Source organism: Dama dama, chromosome 19, assembly GCF_033118175.1.
Source record: "Dama dama isolate Ldn47 chromosome 19, ASM3311817v1, whole genome shotgun sequence".
NCBI classification, from domain to species: Eukaryota; Metazoa; Chordata; class Mammalia; order Artiodactyla; family Cervidae; genus Dama; species Dama dama.
The window spans coordinates 18,066,961-18,091,700 of NC_083699.1; positions in this window are offsets into that span (position 1 = coordinate 18,066,961).

Sequence of the window (24,740 nt, forward strand, 5' to 3'; positions counted from 1 at the left end):
TTTTGGAGCCTAAGGAAGTAAAATCTGTAACTGTTTCCAGGCTTTCCACATTCATTTACCATGAAGTGATGGGACTTGATGCCATGATCTTTAATTTTTGAATGTTGAGTTTTAAGCCATCATTTTCACTCTCTCACCTTCATTAGGAGGCTTTTTAATTCCTCTTTGCTTTCTGCTGTTAAAGTGGTATCATTTGCATATATGAGGTCATTGATATTTCTCCTGGCAATCTTGATTCCAGCTTGTGCTTCATCCAGCCCAGAATTTCACATGATTTACTCTGCGTATACGTTAAATAAGCCAGGTGACAATATACAATTTTGATATAGTTCTTTCCCAATTTTGAACCAGTCAGTTGTTCTATGTCTCATTCTAACTATTGCTTCTTGACCTGCATTCAGGTTTCACAGGAGGCAGTTAAGGTGTTCCGGTGTTCTCATCTCTTTAAGAATTTTCCAAAAAAAAAAGAATTTTCCATAGTTTGTTGTGATTCATGCAGTCAAAGGCTTTAGTGTAGTCAGTGAAGCAGAAGTAGATAATATTTTTGGAATTGCTTGTTTTTTCTATGATTCAACGGATGTTGGCAATTTGATCTCTGGTTCCTCTCCATTTTCTAAATCCAACTTGTACATCTGGAAATTCTTGGTTCACGTAATACTGAAGTCTAGCTTGAAGGATTTTGAGCATTACCTTCTAGCATGTGAAATGAGTACAATTGTATGATAATTTGAACATTCTTTGGCCTTGCCTTTCTTTGGGATTGGAATGAAAACTGACCTTTTCCAGTCTTGTGGCCATTGTTGCATTTTCCAAATTTGCTGGAATATTGAGTGCAACACTTTCACAGCATCATCTTTTAGGATTTGAAATAGCTGGAATTCCATCACCTCCACTAGCTTTATTCATAGTAATGCTTTCTAAGGCTTCATACTTGACTTCATACTCCAGGATATCTAGCTCTAGGTGAGTGACCACACCATCACTGTTATCTGGGTCATTAAGACCTTTTTTGTACAGTTCTTCTGTGCACTCTTGTCACTTCTTAATGTCTTCTGCTTCTGTTGCATATATGAATTAATTAGTTGCTATTATTGCATTAGTGAATTGTTGAATGTTGTTGGTATTATCTAATCTTCCTACCTAAGTATCTTTATGAATACTTTATATGGCTTTTAAATACTCACCTTGTTTATTTATTTTAGACAGAAAGATGTATCAAAGTTTATTTAAATGTTATGATGTGCAATTTTATAATATAATTTTTAATAATGGTATTCAATTTTTTAAAGTGGTCACTATATTTTTCTCGTTATTAATAGTAGAAACTATCCTGAAGCTAATGTGGTTACATTAAAGTTTTAGATAAGTAGCCTTTGGTGTTTTCAATAATGAATCCATAATATGTGATTTACACAAAGCATAAGATAGCCAATCCATAGACATAAAAATAGATTATTATATAGTGCTTTGTTTGTGATAAGAAAACTGCCCATCAACCTACTATTATACTATTAATATGCAATATTAAAGCATAGATTAATACTTTGAAAATTGCTAGTCTAAAAGGAAGTTTAGATGCAGGGTGAATTATAATTTTACATGTATCATTTCTACCTCAAACTTTCAAAGGGGAAAGTAGACATTTCATCATTTTTCTTGAAAAGAGTTCTGAAAGAGTAAAATTAGATGATGCTTAGATTTGCTTATAAGATGTTAGACAGTTCTGAATTTTGAGAAACTTGTAGAATATAAACTTGGAAAAAAGAAAAATATGTATTCTAAAGATAAGTATTTGTTGCAATTTGGAAAGAATGGATCACTTATACAACTCATCAATCTATTGTCAGAATAAAACTGTATAATACATCACTCACAGAATTTTCTCTATCGTGTGAATTCTCAATACAAGTTTTTTTAAAGGAGAACTTAAATACAGTTGGGTTTCAATTGCTAAAAGTTATATAAAAAGATGAATTTCAAAGTTTATTTTCATCTCACTTCTTTGTTTCTTTTTAAAGTTTGCCCTTATGCTTGACAAGTTACAGAGAGGAAGAGGATTAAATATTCATTTACATTTCATCAAGACTAAATAGCATTTACCAATTTTGACTATGCTAGTAATTTATTTTAAAGTTGATTATTCTCACTTTGCATTTGTATGCTGAAAGCAATTTTGAATAAGATATTTTAAAGGTGTCAACATTTTCAAGTAGCCCTGACCTAATCTAAATAATTTGATATTTAATCATGAAAATACAGGCATGAAAAATTTTAGAAAGACTGAGAGCTGAATTTTACTTTCTCCATTTCATTCTGAACTTCACAGTTGCTTTCTCCATCCAGAACTCTATGGCTCTCCCATGACAATATAGGATATGTTAAAGCTTTGGATGAATATTAGAATCTGGAAAAATCATGACCCTCTGGGATCCTTTGACTCCTGTATGAAATGTCAACACAATGAGGATATTGGAATATGAATAATTAGTTTGGGGTGCCTTAGTAGGTGAGAGACAGCTTACCTAATGCTGCACCCCTATCCCTACCTGGGTGGATCATGCTTCTCATGCCATTTGCCCTCAGTTAGGTGGTGTTGCATGAACCAGACCCTCTAAGACAATTAGAAAGTATAATAACAACAAACTTAAGGACTCTTGATAACAAGATAGGAGTAGCAATTCAAATTAGTACAGGGCATGTAAAACAGAACTCTTGGTGTCAACAGACAGTAATGTGAGTAATGACAAAAAGGAGATTACTACGTTTGAATGCAATGTACATACATGGAAAACATTTATTTTAGAAACAGGAAATGTGAAAAACATGATTTCCCAAATGAACAATTTACTAGATGAATTGAAGAAGACATAATCACTGTTGAGACCAAGATTTTTAGCTAAAATATCAAATGGAAAGAAACATTTCCAAACACAGGAGAAAAATAATTTGATGTTAGGGACAAAAAACTCAATATGAAAATGTGAAATAATATGAAGAGGCAATTCACAGAGGAACAAACCCAAATGGTGAATAAGCATATGAAAAGACACTCAAATTAATTAGTAGTCAAAACTGAAACTAAAGTAACATTGAACAAATATTTTATACCCATAAGACAGGCTATTTTTAAAATTTAGATGATAATATAGATGAAGAATCAAATATAATTTATCTCATATATGACTTATGATAATATAAATAGTGATAGCAATATTAAGACCAAAGTGGTAACTTCTATTAAAAAATAAAATGTATGTAGACTCTGAACCATCATTCCCATTTCTGAAAATCAATCTCATAGGATTAGTTCTATAAAGATAATATGTCTCTAAAATTATGCATAGTATCATTGCTCAGAAAAGTAGAAAGGAAACAACATGAAACCCTTCAATCTATCAATATCCCAGTGAGTCCTAATGCACTTATAAAAGGAAATAATGTGCAGTCAAGAAAAAATAATTTTGAATTATATAAATGGAAAAATATTTTCATTAAGAATAAAATCTATATAGCTTTATGGCATGTAAAATGAATAAATTGTTGTAGATAACAATGAAATTTTAGATAATTGCAAATAGTTAATGAGCATTTATTATTATTAGTGAAGGATTTTTATTAATGTTGATTCATTTTAACCTCTAAAAATTCCTATAGTTTATTTGGGCATACGGAGGTACATAGGGGTAGTAACTTAATATTATACAGGGAACAATGGTTCCATGCAAAAAGACATAGTTCATTTTCCTGATCTAAATATAATTGTTAAAAAGTCTTTTTTTTTTAATTTCATGTTTTGATATTAACCTAGTTAAACATTTGAAATGTGAAAATATTCTGATCAACTAGTACTGATGGGATCAGTATCGTTAAGAACTGGGAAATGGTCAGAAAATCATTGTAAGCTATGTGACAATTGTTCCTGTTAATTTATCAGTTTTAACAAAGAAAAGAGGTAAGTGTTGACTATTTATTTGAGTTTTATGTTTTTGAGTTTTGATACATCTGGTGATTAACCTCAGATAGCCTAATATGAAATTAATACCATCCAAACTATTGTGTGTGTGTGTGTGTGTGTTTTTTTAATTTAGGCATTTTTGCACCTATTATTTCTGTCACAGACATTTGGCAAGTCATTACATCTCTTGGGATCCATGCTATTCATAAGCAAAAAAGTTCAGTTGTGGTGCTTAGTACATATTGCACTGAGAGAATAATTGCTAATGGTTTTTCTAAATTTATTAATATTTTAAGCATAACTGCCAGAAGCTTTGGGGGATCTTCTGGTGGCTCAGAGGTATAAAATCTGCCTGCCAGCACTGGAGATGCAGGATTGATTCCTCGGTTGAGAAGACCCCTGGAGAAGGAAATGGCAACCCAGACTAGGATAGGAAGTCTAGCCTGGGAAATCCCATGAATAGAGGAGCCTGTCGGGCTACAGTCAATGGGATCTCAAAGAGTCAGACAGGATTTAGGGACTAAAAGACAGCAACATGAGACGCTTTCTCTTTTGCAGAGTAAAACTAATTAAAAATACAATAGTGACAATATTGCAAATGATGTGCAAAAGTTAGATATATATATATATATATATATATATACACACACACACACACACACACACACACATATATATGCAAATATGAAGCTAGTGCTTTCCCTGGTAGTTCAGAGATTAAGAATCCACCTTGTAATGCAGGGGACCTGGGTTTGATCCCTAGTCAGGGAACTAAGATCCCACATGCTGCAGGACAACTAAGCCCATGTGCTGTATCTACTGAGCCTGCACCCCACAAATAGAGAGTCCATGTGGCACAATGAAAGATCCCACATGATGAAACTAAGATCTGGAACAGCCAAATAAATAATAGATAAATATTTTTTAAAAAAGAAATGGAAGCTAAAGAAGGAACTATAAAGAACACATGGTAACATCAGCATAGTCAAATCTCTGTGTAGGTTTAAGACTATCACTATATCTTCCTTATTTTACACTGTAACAGAAATGATTTGATGATTGCTGGCAGTTTCTGCCAGGTAGTATGTAGAATGACTCTTACTGCATTTCCTGCTAATTTTGTTTATTGGCCAAGCATTATGCTACTTGTCCAGTGTCACGCTCAGGTTTCAGTAAGTAATTGTTTAAAAAAAAATTAGGTATCTTTATGAGTGCAAGGGGAAGGCACATTCTACAAATCATTGGTCAACGGTCCACTCCAGGAGGAAAATACTTTTCATTACTTCAGTGTCATTCAGTTATAGTGAAAAGTGAAAGTGAAAGTCACTCAGTCATGTCTGACTCTTTGTGACCCCATGGACTATAGAGTCCACAGAATTCTCCAGGCAGTTATAGTGAAGCATCTAAATTAAACACTGATTTAATTTATTCTCATATTCAATGGTAAATTTACTTTTTCAAGGAAAGCAGTGTGTCACCACAATTTGACTTTGATTTATTTGACGATTCCGTTCATTATTTTTGAAATATTGGTTCACTTGTACACGTGGATTAGTACTCAGTTTCTCTAGCCTCTTACAGAATTCACTTTTGCTTTATTTTACTTTTAAATTCAACTTTGTATACTGTCCTCAACTCATTCTGCCCTGTTTTTCCAGAAGGGAATAAAAGCCTTAAAAGAATAAAAAAGAACTTGCTTACTTCGTGTGGCTTTTTAATATTTCTTCTCTAATAAGAAGGATTCATATCATTTGGATTTTTTGGAGGAAAAATGTGCCTGACTAGAGAACAGATGGTACAGCTAGTAACCAGAATTAAGGGTTTTATTCACAAAGCATTTGTGAAGGATTTCTGCATGCTTTTTCTAACTTTCTGGCATTTTGCCTCCAATTTGCATAGCAGCAGTTCAGATGTAGTAGGAAGTCCTGTGTGACATTATCATTTGTTGAAACTTACATAAAAGAAATTCAAGTTCATTAGTTGAAAAAGAATCAACAATTCAGAAAGAAAAAGTTAAAACTCAGATATGTAACAGTTTTCATAAAGTCACTAACTCTACAAAGACAGCCTCCTACCGCAGAGGAGATTAAATATGTTTCCCCAAAATGATTACATTTATCTTTCTTTTTATTTGGTGAGGGTTCAGGTGGCAAATTCTCTGACCTGTGATGTTCTTTGTATATGAATTGTTATTATCTAGTCTCTAAGTCATGTCCAACTCTTTTGTGACCCTATGGACTCTACCTCCTAAATTCCTCTGTCCATGGGATTTCCCAGGCAAGAATACTTGAGCGGGTTGCCATTTCCTTCACCAGAGGATCTTCCCAACCCAGGTACTGAACCCACTTCACCTGCATTGGCAGGCAGATTCTTTACCACCGAACCACCTGGGAAGCCCCTGTCTCCTTTAAAGACGTTCTTATCTTTTGCAGCTAGCAAGCAGAGAAAAGAGAAGATCAGAATTAGAAATTTACTTCAAGAGAAGTTAAGCCCCAAAGATAGACAAATGTCCAATCAAAGCAGGTCTATTTTGCCAGATTTGGGGCCCTCGTTTGTTCTTTCGGGAACAATATCCTGAATCATGGCATGGGAACATCTGGATAGATACCTCCAAAACTTGACACTTTGAATTTTCTTAATCATCTAAGTCTACTCTGTCAGTGAACGATGAAGAGAACTTTCCCATGAACGCAACAGGCTCCTCCTCATAATCTGCCTTCATCTCCCTTCATGAGCATCATGTCATAAACTCTGGTTAAGTCATGATAGAACCAGCAGAGGAACACTGAGCCTGATGAGAAAAGAGATTGCAAGACCTCACCAACATGTACTGTTGGGTCATGGAGGGTACATGTGTTCCTGGTTCTGAGTGTGCTCAGATAAGGAAGCCATAACATAAATTATGAAAAAATATATCAATATTAGAGAACTCTTCTAGGATGCAAGATTTAAGACCCTGACCCAAACTGAGAAATTGTGAATATGCTTCCAGGAAGTCTCCTACAAACATGAAAATAAGCAATTGCAAAACACTAAGTGGGGAAAATGTCAGAATAGCAAATGTAAATGATGCTCAAAGGGATTACAAGGTTCAGAAAAGTGGGGCATATCAGCTTGGAAAAATTGAGAGAGATGTCAATAAATCAGGTTCAAGCAAGTAGTTAGGGCAAATACTAAAATCTGAACTGTAGATTCTGGCTTAAATGTATGAGCTCATAGCTACCACACTATAGCTACTTTTTATTTGTTGAGTTTGCCACTTTATTTAAAAACAAATTAAAATTCTATTCTCAAATATGTATTCATTTTTAATTGAATAATATCTCTGCTCTTTGGTCCTTGTATTTTTCTGGATACTTCCCTAAAATTAAAATGAAAACTCTGTATTTTCCAAAATTATCATTTCCCTGATTTCAAGTTTGAATGCTCTTAAGCAACTTCTCATGCAAAGAGTTGACTCATTGGAAAAGACCCTGATGCTGGGAGGGATTGGGGGCAGGAGGAGAAGGGGACGGCAGAGGATGAAATGGCTGGATGGCATCACTGATTCAATGGACATGAGTTTGAGCAAACTCCAGGAGCTGGTGATGGACAGGGGTCCTGGCGTGCTGCGATTCATGGGGTCTCAAAGAGTCGGGCACGACTGAGCGACTGAACTGACTGACTGACTGAAGCAACTTCTGGGCCTTCCCAGGTGGCGCTAGTAGTAAAGAAGCTGCCTGCCAATGCAGGAGATGTAAGAGATGCGGGTTTGATCCCTGGGTTGGGAAGGTCCCCTGGAGGAGGGCATGACAACTCACCCCAATATTCCTGCCTGGAGAATCCCATGAACAGAGGAGCAGCTGGCTACAGTCCACGGGGTCGCAAGGAGTCAGACATGACTGAAGCAATTCAGCAGGTATGCACAAGCAGCTTCTGCCGCCCTCCAAGGAACTAGTTAACAGTTAATTACTTTGAAACAACGTCTGCTGATTGATTATACATGACTCCTGTGATGCATGGCACCGAGAACTACTGACTATGAATATTGCCAAATATCCTGGCTTGTGCTTTTCAATGTTTTCTTGATTCTGCATCTTCTTTCTTCAAGACAGAAATTCCGCTTATCATTGAAATCTGCAGAGTTAAAAAAAAAAAAAATAGCTATCATTCTCAAAAAAAAAAAAAAATTATTTTAAGTAAATACATGTGCATGTATTAAAATTTGTTTCATGAGGTGAAACAAACTTCCTGGACAACCACTGCACCAGGCGCCACTGAGCGATGCTTTTCATTGCTGCTAAAGGGCCTCTCAAGCTGCATTGCAGTTTTTATATGCACTGCTCTCCAACTGCTTTCCTTGTACTTGTATACTATTTCTCTATAGTCCTCTGTGATTTGCCCTGATTATCTGATTCAGGATCATTCTTGTCTGTCTTTCAAGTTTCCTTAGTTCTGGACTAAGCCAATTTGATGCCTTGAATTTCTTATTAAATTTCCTGCATAATTAGTTAATTTCCTCATGTGCTCATGCAAATGTTTGCTTAAGGAACATGTTTACTTGAACTCCTTCAGGGAATAAAGGAACTCTTATTCCCTATCCCTGTTGCTCTTTATTATTGCTAACATAAAACTTTTTGAAGTTTCTTTTTTCTCTCACTTTTCCTTTTTAGTTAAACTGAGAAGAGACAATTTATTATTTTTCCCTTCTCCCTAAATAATGGATCTAGGAAACAATGTGTCAGGTTTTTTGATGTTTCTGCTCCACATCAGTCTCTCTATCCCTGTTGCTCTTTATTATTGCTAACATAAAACTTTTTGAAGTTTCTTTTTTCTCTCACTTTTCCTTTTTAGTTAAACTGAGAAGAGGCAATTTATTATTTTTCCCTTCTCCCTAAATAATGGGTCTAGGAAACAATGTGTCAGGTTTTTTTGATGTTTCTGCTCCACATCAGTCTCTCCCAATCTGCTCTGTGCTTGGGATGAGAATGGGGAAATTACATTTTACCATCTATATTACTACCTAGCTTATTAGGTTCTCCTAATGTGGGGCAGGAAGGGGAGACTGAAACAAAAGAAGCAAGCGGTTACTTGATCCTCTTTTTCCTAGCTCTGTTAGACATTCCTAAGCATCTAAAGACAGACAGGCTCTGCTCTTAGCTTTCCCTTCTAAAGTCACTCTGTTATGTTTACTTAGGCATCTACAGAGCAGCCCTCCCAGCAACTGGGGACATGTAGGATGTCCTTATGCTAGCAACTGTATTCAGATCACATCACCCCATTCTTTCTCTCTCCAGTCACATTTGGGTTATCCCTTTCCCCACTTAAAAACAAACAAACAAACAAACAAACAAATTAGGCTTTCAAAACCTGTGTTACCAATTTCTTGTGTTGTCTACTTTGTTTGTAATGTATCCAGGACAGAAAATATTAAACTCACTTGATTTTTCCAGTTCCTACTCTCTTACTGATTTTATGATTTTAAAATTTTTATTCTGAAATTATTTTTTCTCATCTTAACTTTTAATTAAGCCAACAAATATTTATCAGTGCTTTTGTAATTAGAGATATTACAAAATCTCTTTGTAGAATTAAAAATATTGACAGTTTACAGAGAGCAGAGGATCCAAAGAATACAAGATGTAATAGTTAGAAAAATAGCAACAATTTTTTAAGAAAATACTCTAAATATAATTCTTTTTAGAAATATTTCACTTAATTCTTGAAACAATCTTGTGAGATTATTATTTCCCAGTTTTAAGAACAAAAAAATATATGGCTCAGAGATTAAATGAACTAAATTCATAGAGCTAATAATTGCTGAAAACTGCTTTTAAGCATTGGTATGGCATCCAGTCCCATCACTTCATGGCAAATAGATGGGGAAATAATGGAAACAGTGAAAGACTTTATTTTGAGGGGGCTGCAGAATCACTGCAGATGGTGACTGCAACCATGAAATTAAAAGACGTTTGCTCCTTGGAAGAAAAGCCGTGACTAATTTAAATAGCATATTAAGAAACAGAGATATTTCTTTGCCAGCAAAAGTCCGTCTAGTCAAAACTATGGTTTTTCCAGTAGTTGTGTATGGATGTGAGAGCTGGACCATAAAGAAAGCTAAACACCGGAGAAGAGATGATTTTGAAGTGTGGTGTTGGAGAAGAGTCTTGAGAGACCCTTGGACTGCCAGGAGATCAAACCAGTCAATACTAAAGGAAATCAGTCCTGAATATTCATTGGAAGGACTGATGCTGAAGCTGAAACTCCAATACTTTGGCCACCTGATGCAAAGGAGAGACTCATTTGAAAAGTCCCTGATGTTGGGAAAGATTGAAGGCAGGAAGAGAAGGGGACAACAGAGTATGAGATGTTTGGATGGCATCACCGACTCAAAGTGCATGAGTTTGAGTAAGCTCTGGGAGTTGGTGATGGATAGGGAAGCCTGGCGTGCTGCAGTCCATGGGGTCGCAGAGTCAGACACTACTGAGCTACTTAACTGAACTGAATGTTATCCCCAGAACTTATACTTTTAGTTACTATGCAGAAATGCTTGCATAGACTTTCAACTTTCAATCAATAAATATTAAATCTCTAATATACTTTGAGCATATCCTAATATTTTCATTTTAGAATATTGCCCTTTTAATTGTAATGCAAACAGTTTCTAATGAAAATCTGGATTTATTAACATCAATATTATAAAAAACATTTCTACTTTTCAATTAGAATGATCAAAAAGCCAAAATATGCAAATAATATAAACATTAGTCTGTTGCCACTGCTGAAAAATTTTTATTGAAAAAAAATGTTTAAATTAATTCCTTACCCCCAAATTTACAAACCATTTCTGTAGACATTGTCTGCTTAACCTAGATATTTTAAATATTTGAACACTTATCAACATAACAAAAACTTATTATATACTATAACCAAGGAAAGCATTCCAAATAATTGAGGATTTAAACTGACAGTGTTTTCAATTTAATAGTAAACATTTTATTTCATTTATACTCATTTATTCATTTGAGATGTAGCCCAAAATAGAATTTTTAGAAATATTTAAGGTTTAGCTTAGCCAAAATGCTAAAATAGAGTTTTTTAAATAGTTTTTAAAAATCCATGTATGTATAAAACCTTATTAATATTAATTGCAGTGAAAAAGTTTTGAGAAAACTATGAATTTAACCCATAATATAGCCATGTTATTTCATTTTTTCTGGTTATAAGCAGTCTCCATTTTCTCTTCTCTCTACTCAAATGTCCAAGTAATTCTTACATACAATTTGGCCAAGCTTATCTGCATTATGTCAACAGATTTCATAAAGCTTGCAACTTCATCTAGTTTCAATTCTGTTTGCTTCTGTTAATTACCACTTGTTTCAGAAAAAATACTTGAATTCTTATTATGTACCTTCAACTATTTTTGACACACCTCAAAGATAAATAACACAAGGTACCTGACTTTAAGCTACTCAGTTATTGGAAGAGATAAACACAAATAAGTGAGCTCATAAAGAAACAAACAAACAAGCAATAAAAAAACAGGATAGGGATACATATGTACTGCAATTGGTTAAAGTCCTATGGAAATACAGTGAGGAAATTATTCTGAATGTATGAATAATTTTTTTTATTATGAAAAAAATCTGTATCTTTCAGAAATTCATTAGTGCCTGGGCCTTAAAAATAAATGTTTTATTTTATCTAAAAATGTGTTAGTCTTGAGCAATTATTTTTTCCTCTCAGCTTGCCATTCCAAAGGAAGTCAGGCTGTACTAATTTCAGAGTCACAAATATAGAATCATCACTCAGCTAGTTGTAATTTGTCTTAGTTATAATCAAGAAAAAGCAATATACTTTCATGGAGCAGTTCTGAAAATCTAAATATATATTATAAGATTTAGAATCCTAAGAAGTAAAAGATGGTATTATAATCTGAAAGCAAGGAATATTAATTAGTTTACGTGTGTATTTAAACTGGAAAGTTCTTTGGTGTGATCAGAATCAGCAAAGGGAATTGCTAAAAGATAAATGGCAGCTTTTGATATAATGTACTAAGCAATCATTTTCCCTCATTTTTGTTGTTTATAAGGTGACTGACTGTAAAAAGTACTACATTATGCCACACTAGAGCAAAAATTTTAAATATCAAAATTTATATAAGCAAAAGCCAGTTTATTGATGACTACTTTTTTTAAATATAAGACAAAACATGGATCTGCAATGCTTACATCTTTGATGCTACCAATCCAAAGAAATACAAGTAAAACGGATTATGCTACACCGTGCTTGCCCCCAGATTTCCTATTAGACTCTTTGGGAGGCTGTGTTTTATTTTTTTGGAGATAATGATGTATTATTTCATAGTACAGTCTTAATATTTCAATGTTTCTTGCTTTTCTGCTGAAATTAACATCTTATTTGTGACTGGAGAATATTTATATCCTATGAAAGTCTGGGTCAAATTAAGAGAATTTACCCCTGTGTAGTCAAAGCTGTGATTTTTCCAGCAGTTGTGTACAGATGTGAGAGTTGGACCATAAAAAAGGTTGAGTGCCGAAAAATTGACGCTTTCTAATTGTGGTGCAGAAGACTCTTGAGAGTCCCTTGGATGTCAAGGAGATCAAACTAGTTAATCCTAAAGGAAATCAATCCTGAAAGTCATTGAAAGTACTGATGCTCCAATATTTTGGCCACCTGATGTGACGGCTGACTCATTGAAAAAGACCTTGATGCTGGGAGAGATTGAGGGCAGGAGGTAAAGGGGGCGATAGAGGATGAGCCAGTTAGATGGTATCACTGACTCTGCACATGAGTTTGAGCAAACTCTGGGACGTAGTTGAGGACAAGGAATCCCGGTGTGCTTCAGTTCATGTGGTTTCTGAGTCAGACATAATTCAGTGACTGAACAACAGCAACCTCTGAATGCAAGCACCAAATCTGAGGTATTTATCTTTCCACAAAGTCTTAATATTATTTTCTTGTTTATCCTCTCATTCTGCTAAGCTGAGAACATAGAACAAATATAGTCATAACTTGCCTTCCCAGTTTATTGGGCAAATTGATAAATACACATAATCTTAAGAATGTTGCATGCAACAACTCTCTTTGATAGTTTTTAACTAAGACTCTGCAACAAAAATACTTAAATATTAATATAAATCTCAAAACCTTGGTTACATTTAACCTACTTAAACATAAATAATGTATTTCTTGGATTATAATTTCTGTTGAACTGGCTGGAGGTATTGAAGCCAATATGTATTAACTTTCTTCCCTGTTTTCAGGATGTATTGTCCTTCTCTGAGTTGCTACATGAAAAGCTACTGCTTGTTAGCTTCTTAAAATATTTCCAAATTGTTGCTATGATGGAGATATTACCCTGTCCCCCTCCTTTTTATGTGTCTTTACCAAAATATAAAGATGAAGTCATTGATTTCATTATCTGAAAATTAGACTCTCTTCCAGGAAAAACAGAACAAACAAACAGCTACAACAACAAAACACTAAGTTATAAGACAGCTTCACAGAGGTATGGAGGAAATTGAGCAGCTCCAAGTGGATCTTTTAAAAATTCTCGAAGGGCTCCTTGGTCACAATCCACACTCAGCCCTTCCCCTCTATGAAGTGAACCATGAAGTTGACTAATGTGTTTGTGTAGAGGCTGGTGATCAGAAATCTGATGCCATGATCTTCTACTGCTTCCCTTCAAAAGCTAAAGAATTTCCCTGAAGGCATTATCATACTGCCTTCTGGTCAGTCTTCACCTTTTTTAAGCATCAGAGATCACTGTTGATACTTGAATTGTTTCCCAAGTTATACCACTCCCTTTTTTCCAGGGCTGCAGTTCCTGGCAAGATGATGTTGTGACTATAGTTTTCCTAGAATTTAACTCCTCTGTAGGGCAGTCTAGCAGACAGTAGGTTGATGAAAACTGGATAGAAGCGTCACTGATAATTGCTCTCTAATGACTCACAGCTAATATGCTGCTACCAATTTTGGCATTTCTTCTTGAACTCCCCAATTCTACTTCACTTCATGCTTCATACTAATGTGGTTTTTGAAGATGAGCAAAATATAGACAGACTATTTAGATACCTGATCCAAATATTGCCTCCATCTTAACCTGTTACATATTGCCTTAGTAGTAATTGTCAATATACAAGAGAAGAATGTATAATTGTAGCTATAACTATCAAGATTTCATTGGTCTTTACAATGGCTTAATATTTGTGTAAATTTTTATATATGTTTTTTGTGGTACTTTTATGATCTCTCTACTTTTCTTCTCTTTATTCCACTCAACTTTCCTTCTTTTACTGAATAGTGCTCACTCTGCACATTGGTTTCTATTTTTATTCTTTGGAAACACATGTTTCTTTACCTTTACTGAAAGGGTCAGGAAACACTTTCTATAAAGAACCAGGTAGTAAATATTTTAAACTTTACACACCATACCATATGGTCTCTGTCACATCTATCCAACTTTGTACTAAATCAGCCTTAGTGAGTATATAAATGGATGGGCATGGCTGAGTTCCAATAAAACTTTATTTACAAGAGCAGATGGCAAGCCTCATCTTGATGACACCACTCTCCACCATATGCTTCAATTTAAGGGATTAAAAAAAATTGGATATTTTTGGGCTTCTGTTGGTAAAGATTCTGCCTTCAATGCAGGAGACCCCGGTTCTATTCCTGGGTTGGGAAGATACGCTGGAGAAGGGATAGGCTACCCACTCCAATATTCTTTGACTTCCCTGGAGGCTTATCTGGTAAAGAATCCCCCTGCAATGTGGGAGACCTGAGTTCGATCCATAGGTTGTGAAGATCCCCTGGAAAAGGGAAAAGCTACCGACCCCAGTATTCTAGCCTGGAGAATTCTATGGCCTGTATGGTCCATGGGGTTGCAAAGAGTCAGACACAACTGAGCGACTTTCACTCACTCATTACTTTGGAGAAAACACTGCTAGAACACTAATCTACTTCCCCCTGAGGAATAAAATCCTATTTTTACTAGAACATTTTAGATTCGCCATTAAAATAAATAGAAGAAAATAACACAACAGAAATGCAAGTATAAGATAAGAATCAAAGTAAACATAATGAAAAGTTTGTTGAACTCTACAAATGCCCTAGAGCTCTAATACAAAGTTAAAAAATATGTGAGATATCTAATTGTCCAATTGGATATAACCCGTATCTGTCAAACAGCCACTTTGATAAACCAGTACTCGAACCAAATCATATTTGCTCCTTGAAATATTAAGTATGAAAATAATCTTCTATCCTGTCACATAGTAATTCTATTAATTTCCTTGTTTGCCCTAATTACTACATTGCTGGCTTTGATTTATTGCATCAGCAGCAGCAGCAGCAAAATCTTCTGAGATCTAGGGGGTTTTTGAATTACTCTGTAGGTATAGATTGACCACAAATGAATTTGATAAGGAGAAAAAGCAAACAAAAGAAAAATATTAAATTCACATTCTGAAATTAACCCCCCAAACAAAAACATCAAAACTATAAACCAAGAATAATTGTCATGATAATTTATAGATGCTCTCTATCCTCCTCATATGTGCTATTCCATTTGGTATACAGATGAATACTATGAATGCTACCAAAGTAAAAAAAGTAAGAAATAATAGTTTACATTACAGTTAACAACTGTACTGACTGGTGTTTATGCTAAAAGAAATAAAAATTTCTTTTGAAAGTAGAAATTTTTTTCAACTCTATATCCCATTTGCCTTATTCAGAGTAGCACTCATAAGTAGTATTTGAAATAATAAGTGAACAATTTGATGAATCAATTTTTTTATTAAATGTGCATGTCCCTTGATTTAATTTATGATTGTGTAATACGATTTGAAGAGTGGTGCTATTTTTCTCCACCCTGTATAAAGATATATTGCACAAAAAAAGCAATGATGTCACCCTTCCCCTCCATACAGCTTACACGTTCAATCATTCATGGACATACTGCTTTGTTGAGCGTTATATAAAATAACGAAGAGTGTTGTCTCCAGGGTTCACCAATAGTTTCACAGATACTGTTCAGGGGTGAAGAGATTTTTACATTAATATTCTGTATCAAAATTATCACATACTGTTAGATCCAAAAGTAATGCAAAACCCTGAGAAATAAAAGAAATCCTAAATTGAGTAGAGATAAATTTCAGTCCAAGATACAAAGGAGATCAGCAGTGACAAGTCCTGGGTAGCCAAAAAGATGATGTGTCCAGAGCAAATTAGGGCTGAAGAGAATAAATAAGAATTAAAGAGAGATAATGCAGTATTTCCACTACATAAAGTTTACTGTGGTTTGACAAATAGATTTACCCAATATAATTAATTACTATTGGAGAAACATTGGAGGATTTTAAGTATACTTCAATGTATATGTACTTAAAGTCAGGAAATCACTAACTTGGTTCTATTCTTATTTGTATTTCAAAGTTCTGGATGTTCTAAAAAAAAAAAAAAAAGAAGAAGAAGAAGAAGATCTTGATATTTCATCTGAAGGCTAGGGCTTTTTAAGAAGGAATTTAGTATTCTAACAAGACATTTGTCTTTGTTTAAGGTCATCCCCACAACTTTGAAGAGGGAACATGCTGACAATTTATGAAGCAAATGTCGTCTAACTACCCACAGAATAGGGCAAACTTACATTACCTGTCAAAGCTATACTGAGAAATTGTGGGAAAAGATAACTGCACAGAGAATGAATCTACACTCTTGTCATTTTTCCCTCTGTGCTGAATATGCCACTAGAGAGTTAGAAAGAATCAGAATACTTCTCTGAATAGGAAATTAACAATGAATACTCTAACAAAGATGTGTAAGTCACTATTTCAATTTATTTGAAAAAAATAACCAGTCTTTAAGGCATATTGATTTCACTCATTAATCACATAATCCTATTAGAAAAAAATACAGTAAAGCAGATTTTAACTTTAGTATGAGGAAAAATATTACAAGTGTCTGAAATGGTACCTGGATTTCTATAAATGGTCAAAAAAGACATAGTATTTGACTGAAGTAGCTGATTCTAGTTTTAAAAAATGAATGGGATTTCTTGAGTGTTCCTGAGGTTTTTTGTTACTAGAACTTTCTTCTTATCACTGAAGTTATTAAAGGAAACTAGGAAACTCTAGGTGACTGCCATTTAGATATAAAGTATAAAGAATTCTTTTATTGAGTTTATATTTGAATTAGATTGATCAGTCTTTTCCTACTCTATGACTTTATGTTTTAGTAAGAACTCAATGATTGTGAATACATATAAAAATTCAATCAGACAAAATATCACAATTGTATATATAGGTAAAGACTAATATATATATATATGTGTGTACATGAAAGTTGCATGAATGTATGTATATATGATTATATACATGTATAATGCATATATACATATACAATCATATATACATATATTCATGCAACTTTCATGTTCCAGTGGATGGTAAATGCATATAATTCTGGTTCCTTGCAGATAACCAAATGCTACTGTATATGAACCAAAAACTATTTGAACTGAGTACTTAGAAAGTATTAATTATAACGCTGTAATTTTGTGATGAAGGAATTGATGTTCAGAAGGTATATGCCATATTCTAGGTCTCCAGCTATAGAGGAAAATCAGGACTCTTATTACTGCCTCTTAGTTCAGTACTCTTTCTCTTATTAGTATTTTTTAATGTATCTAAAGTATTTTTATAACCTACCCTTGAGTCTGTGTTTGAAACCTTTAAGTAAGTAAATCTTTGCTGGAAACTACATTTTCCTTTTAAAATATACGCTATCAGAAATATATTTTTATTTAATGAAAATGAGGCAAGAGACAATGATTAGTATATAATTACTTAAAAGTTATAAAAATAGGAAGCTAATAATCAAGTGATCTTAACCTTCAGTGATTCAGGAGGTAGATTTGCAGATTACAAGTGACTGGATTCTGCAGTTTTGCAGAAATTAAAAACATCTAGTGATTACATGACAATGGGAGGAAATTTTTAGCATCCATTAAAATCATAAGTGTGAAATGAAGCTCTAATAACTCAGTTGACATTGTGATTAAGGCACAACAGATTGCAGTTTCTCAAAATCAAAACATGAAAGAGAGAGAAAATATTAGCACTATGTTAAATTATGCTCATTAAATATCTAGTTGTCCAGGATACCAGACCAAATACAGATGGAATCTCTAACGTATATTGCCTAATTTAAACCATACAAGGTTAACTATGTGTCTTAATAAGGTTTTACAAAGACTTACCAAAGTTCATTACGGGGGAAGGTAACATTCCTAGGTTGTAACAACTTGGAACTGACTCAACTACTTGGTCCCATCTGTGTGGTGTCTAACATCCACACTGCCTTTAGCTTGAATACATTACAAGTGTCCTCATGGTGTCTTAACTCTTCAAGTCAGAAGGGTTTTTCTCTCAAACTTCATTTTCTTGTTGTCGTTATAGAGAATGTTCTCTCAGTTTCTGTCTTTCTCTCTCTCTGGTTTACTGGTATATGCAATCCAGGAGCATGCCTTGCTTAATTCTCATGGAGTCACCTTTGATTGATAGGAAATTGAAGCAAATACATGCATACACACATTCATACAAACATAACATACATACACACTGTCCCTGTTTGTGTACCAAAGCCTTTGTGACGGAGCTCCTGTGGTTCATGATAATGGCCAACATGGTGAAATGAGTCTTTCTTTCCCTTTTGATCCCCCTGACCCTCATTCCTACTCCCTGAAATCAGTTTCCAAATAAATTACCTATAACCCTTTTTCCCAGAGTTAACTTTTGGGTATCCCAGTCTGAGACAGCCAAGGTTGATCCCTCATAGTTTTAAGTGTGGTTGCTTAGGTCTGAATTAGCTAGAGCCTTCTTGCCCATCATGTGGAGGAGGGGAAAGATGTTAGTTGCTCATTTGTGTCCAATCCTTTGCAACCCTATGGACTATAGACCATTAGGCTCCTCTGTCCATGGAATTCTCCAGGCAAGAATACTGGAATGGGTTACCATTTCCTTCTCCAGGGGATCTTCCTGACTCCGGGATCAAACTCAGGTCTCTTGCATTGCAGGCAGATTCCTTACCATCTGAGCCTCTAGGGAAGCTCCCATCTGGTGGAAGCACACTCAGTTGTTTACTAGCATGTCATGGAGATATTTATTTATTTATGGTTGCTCTGCATCTTTCACTGTTGTGCATGGGCTTCTCATTGCATGGCTTCTCTTATTGTGGAGCACAGTCTCTAGGTGATGGGTTTCAGTAGTTGCATCATGTGGGCTCCAGGGCACATAGGTTCAGCAGTTGCAGCTCATGGGCTCTGGAGCACAGGCTCAATAGTTCTGGCACATGGGCTTACTTGCTCCATGGCATGTGGAACATTCCCTGACCAGGGATCAAACCCATGTCCCCTGTGTTGGTAGGCAGATTCTTATCCATTGCATCAACAAGTAAGTCCCAGAGATACTATCATTTTTTAAAGCGTATCATGATGTGAAACTTTCAGAGCAGTGCAATAAGCTCTAAATGTATAGTGGTTTGCCATTTGACTGTAAAGTTCATAAAGCTTACAAAGAATTGACAACAAATGCAATTTACACAATTTTATTTCTGAAAATAAAATGTTCTTGGTTCTTACTCCATCCAATTAAGTTACCAATTTAGAGGGTGATAAGACTAACAGTAAACTCCGGGAGTTGGTGATGGACAGGGAAGCCTGGAGTGCTGCAATTCATGGGGTCGCAAAGAGTCGGACACTACTGAGCGGCTGAACTGAACTGAAGACTAACAGGCTAAGAAGAAAGGAAATTGTCTAAAGGGCATAGAGGGGCCTAATGGAAAAGCATGAGCCTAAATAAGGTGAGAAATCACAAACTAATCTTAAAACATTTTGGATTTTTTAACTGAAATGCTATTTATTATCTAGAATGTAGAAGAACTAGGTTATTTTTGAATTATCTAGTATGTAGAAGAACTAGAAGGTTACTTTTGAATTATGTTTTAAATATTAAAATGAAAATACCTTTATTATAGGGGAAAAAATAAAACCAGACTACATGGCGTAACCACATTATACCATCCTATCCTGCTTTCACTATTTACGTGTACTCCTTTTGTCTTAAAAAGTGACTCTTGACTACTTCAGAACCACTATTGACACTCCTTAAATTTATGTCTTCTTATACATGAGTTCTTTGAAATTTTACCTTCTAATTTATCAACATGTTGGACAATACCTAAATACTCCATGAAAGGATAATTCTTTCACATAATTGACAAGTGTATATAGAAATAATGAACCTTTCTTCACCTATCACTAGACTTGACCTGAACATTATTAAAATAGAAGTTTGGGATAAAAGAAAAAAAAATACATGTGAGAATGGTAGTTTTTATATTATATATAATATTTAAGGAAAAATGTGTGCATATTCATTTTATTCTTCCCTTTTCTCTGCCCCATTTTTAATATGTTAGACATAATACACGTGGATTATATTTCTACTAGAAAAAGAAATATTTTTTTTATTAAAGTCTAGTTTCATATGACTATCATTTTAGAAGTTCAGCCAAACCTTCTACTGTTCATTCCACTGTCTGTATAATGGGTATATCTATATGTTTATTTATTTACAATTACTTGTGTATATATGTATATATATATACACACATGTATAACATATGTAGTACAAACATACATATGAAATGTGTGGTTTCATGTATATAAATACATATTTATTTATAAATTATATGTATTGCAATTTTTGTGCATTTTAAAGAAAATGCTTTAAACTTTAGAATAAGTATGGGTATTTTTTTCCACAACAGAAGAGATTGTCTTTGCAGCCCTTGAAGACCACTGCGGAGCTAGGTGTTTATCCTCCTATGTGAGGTGTGGCTCAGTGCTCCTCTTCTTAGAGATTTGTTTTTTCCATGCTGAGAGGACTATGAGATCTTAGTTCCCCAACCAGGGATTACACCAGCACACAGCCCTTGCATTGGAAGTGCAGCGTCTCAACCACCGCAGCACCAGGGAAATCTGGAGAGTGCTCCTCTTCTTGACTGACCTGGAACACTATAGTTACAGGATACAGAACCATAGGGTACTCATGAGGGATTGGCAAGCATTGTAAAGAAACAAGAGCAAATAGTTTAGGCTTACCAGGCCATACAGATTCTTCTGCAACTACTCACCTTGCTGTTGTAGTGTGAATTTAGTGCTAGATCGTGTGAAACAAGTGAGTGCACCTGTGTTACAAACTTTATTTGTAGACACTCAAATCTAAATTTCACATAATTTTCACATGTCTCAAAATGTTAATCTTTGTGTTCCCCCCACCCCTTTTAAAAATGTAAGAACTATTGTTCAGGTCATGAAAAACCTGGTTGTAGACAGGATTTGGCCAATGGGCCTTAGTGTGCTGAGCCCTGAACAACCTGAAAGAGGCAAGGGAAAAAAGAGGCTGAGAGGGAGAGAGTACAAAATCTAGGAATAAACCCTACCTATTTCACCACAGTTACGCTCCCAGTGCATTCCTCATAGCCCAAAGCAGTGCCTAACATGTAATAAATACATAGTTATATACTGAATGAAAATACATAGTTATGTATTGAATGAAAGAATATAATAACACATTTTCTGTTGTTGATAGAACAGCTGTTCTAAGGCAATGGGAAAAAAGAATTTATTAAACTAAAACAAACAAACAAAAACTGAGACTATTGGGCCCAATTGCTAATGATAATTATTAGTAAAAAACTAAACCACTGAAGATAGTTGATCATAGCTCTTCAAAATTTTAAAATCAAAATCTTAAATTACTTCAAGCTGTCTAGTTTAGAATGTAATTTCTGAGAAGTCATTTATATAACTAAAATACCTATTGGTATATTTTATGTTATTCTAAGTAAGCATTTCAGAATTAAAACATTTTAAATTTAACTTCTTTTAACTTATGGTTAATTAGGTAAAAACACTACTTTAAAAAAAAAATTACTCTTTTACACCTATCTGCCATTATTTATTTTTTTTTAATTCTGATGTTTTGTCTAATTCTATTAATATTGTTTTTGAGAAAATCTGACAAGCTGGTTGCAATATTCTATATCTCAGTACAAAGAAAACATATTAACTGAGTCTAACTGCCATATAGTTTCACTATTTTATTTTATGTGGTATTTTTTTTTCTGAAGGATTCTATTTTTTATATGCTGCTTAAACTCAGTCTAAAATATCCCTTTATAGTATTTATTCTTAGCAAGTTTTTCTTCAACTTCTTTTTATGCTTCTTTTAATTTTTTTAAATTTATTTGTTTCTATTTTTGCTGATTTGTTTTTGATACCAAAATGTATGGTAACCAATAAGCAATATGAAAGGCTCTACAACATTCAAATGCTAGCATTCTCAATCTCCTTTACTTTCTTCCTTTAATTAAATTGAAATCATCTCAGGAGCCATTAGCCTGAGCAGCAGAAAGTCTAACATATCCTTCTTTGACTCCACATCACCCCCATTTCCAATTTTTAATTTTTAAAAATAATTTTGGTTGCACTGGGTCTTCATTGCTGTGTGTGGCTCCTCTCTAGTTGTAGAGTATGGGCATCTCATTATGTGTCTTTCTTTTTGCAGAGAATGGGCTCAAGAGCTCAGGCTTAGTAGTTATGGCGCACAGATTCAGTTATTCTGTGGCATGTGGAATCTTCCTGGACCTGGAATCAAACCTGTGTCCCTGCATTGACAGGCAGATTCTTAACCACTGGACCACTAGGGAAGTTCCAATTTCTAATATTTGAAATTGATAATCCATTCTCAAATAATCTGAAAGATGTCTACTCTACTTCCCTATACAAGAAATGAGAGCTGTGTTTTTTAATCAATGCATGGATGCCTTACATCCTGCTGTCAGAATGTTATGCTACCGAGTACTGATTTTCCGTAGTCTGACTATTACAGTCAAGGCTCTGAGGTAGGTCTGCCTTGTTTGAACTGGATCCAGGGAGAGGCAAAGAGTTTATTTTTTATCTTTCATGCGAGATTGACTCAGATATCAACTCCACTCAGTGTCAGATTTGACCCAGTCTGCCCTCTGAATTCACAGTGAGTTACTCTTTAGGTTCTAATTTTTTCTAATAAGTAAGTCTCCAGGTTGTCATTTGAGACTGAAGAACTGTAAACAGGTTTGTTTAGCTGTTTGCTGTGAAAATTTGCAACAGCTATTGTTTGTACCCCTGGAGAAGGAAATGGCAACCCACTCCAGTATTCTTGCCTGGAGAATTCCATGGATGGAGGAGCCTGGCAGGCTACAGTCCATGGGGTTGCAAAGAGTCAGACACGACTGAAAGACTTCACTTTCACTTTCATTGTTTGCACAAGCGTATTTATCTAACCAGGAATCTAGGAGCTTTTCTTTTTTCTTACTATGAAAAAGCACCTCCTGCATCCTGTCCCAAACTAGTAGGGATTAATTGATTTCTTCATGGGGTCAAACACTATCAAAGATTACAAAAAAGAGGTAAAGACAATTTTTTAGCCCTTCTATACTATGAACAGAAAAGAACAAAATAGGACATAAAGTGTAAGATAAATACATTCAGCATGAGTGATGTTTTGCTAATGTTGCCTGCTATGTTTGTTGTTAATAAGCCATGACTGCAATTCCTGATGGTAATGTGGTATTACCATTATATTTTAGATCATCCATATTTAAAAAACTAAGTGCCATACATTAAAAAGATGTATCAAGTGAATTTCACAAAGCTGTAGAAATAAAACATTTTATGATAGGAAGTCTACAGCATTACAGTGAGAATTACTATGAAAATACTTTCATTAGTTTGTCTTGTAACAACTATAGATATGAGACATTCTATAAACATTCAGTGGAGAAAGCAATGGCACCGCACGCCAGTACTCTTGCCTGGAAAATCCCATGGATGGAGGAGCCTGGTAGGCTGCAGTCCATGGGGTCGCCCGAAGAGTCGGGCACGACTGAGCGAATTCACTTTCACTTTTCACTTTCATGCCTTGGAGAAGGAAATGGCAACCCACTCCACTGTTCTTGCCTGATGAATCCCAGGGACGGGGGAGCCTGGTGGGCTGCCGTCTATGCGGTCGCAGAGAGTCGGACATGACTTAAGCGACTTAGCAGCTGCATAAACATCCAGTATAGGTACAGAAAATCTTCACCAAATTATATAACTTTTTCCCTAGGGCACACATTTAAATATGCTGGCAAGTAACTCATTAAAATAATTACTTGTAGACTTTTAATTCAAGTTTATAGATTTCATGTATTTTTGTGCTTGTTTATATTAGAAATTCATTTGGCATATGATAAAAATTAATTCTCATTTAATAACATACATTTTTTAAGCTCTTAATCGAGATGAATCTACATAAAGGAAAGTATACACAAGTGTAGAGCCCAATGCATTTTACTAAGATGAAGATATCTGTGTAACCAGCATTCAGATTAAAAAACAAAACATTAGTTGCATCTTAGATGAAGGTCTCATGTCCTCTTCCAACTAACAGCCCACTGCCAACTGAAGACATTCACTTTCATAACTCCAAATCAATAGATTAGTTTTGACTGTTTGATGATTTATGTGGGTGGAATCATACAGTTCATTCTTTTAAGTTTGACTTCTTTCACTCAGTTTTGTGTTTATGAGATCTATTCTCATTAACTCATGTAGTTATACATCATTTGTCTTCATTGCTGCATGGTTTTCTACTTTATCAATATATCACAATTTATTTACCCATTCTCCTAATCA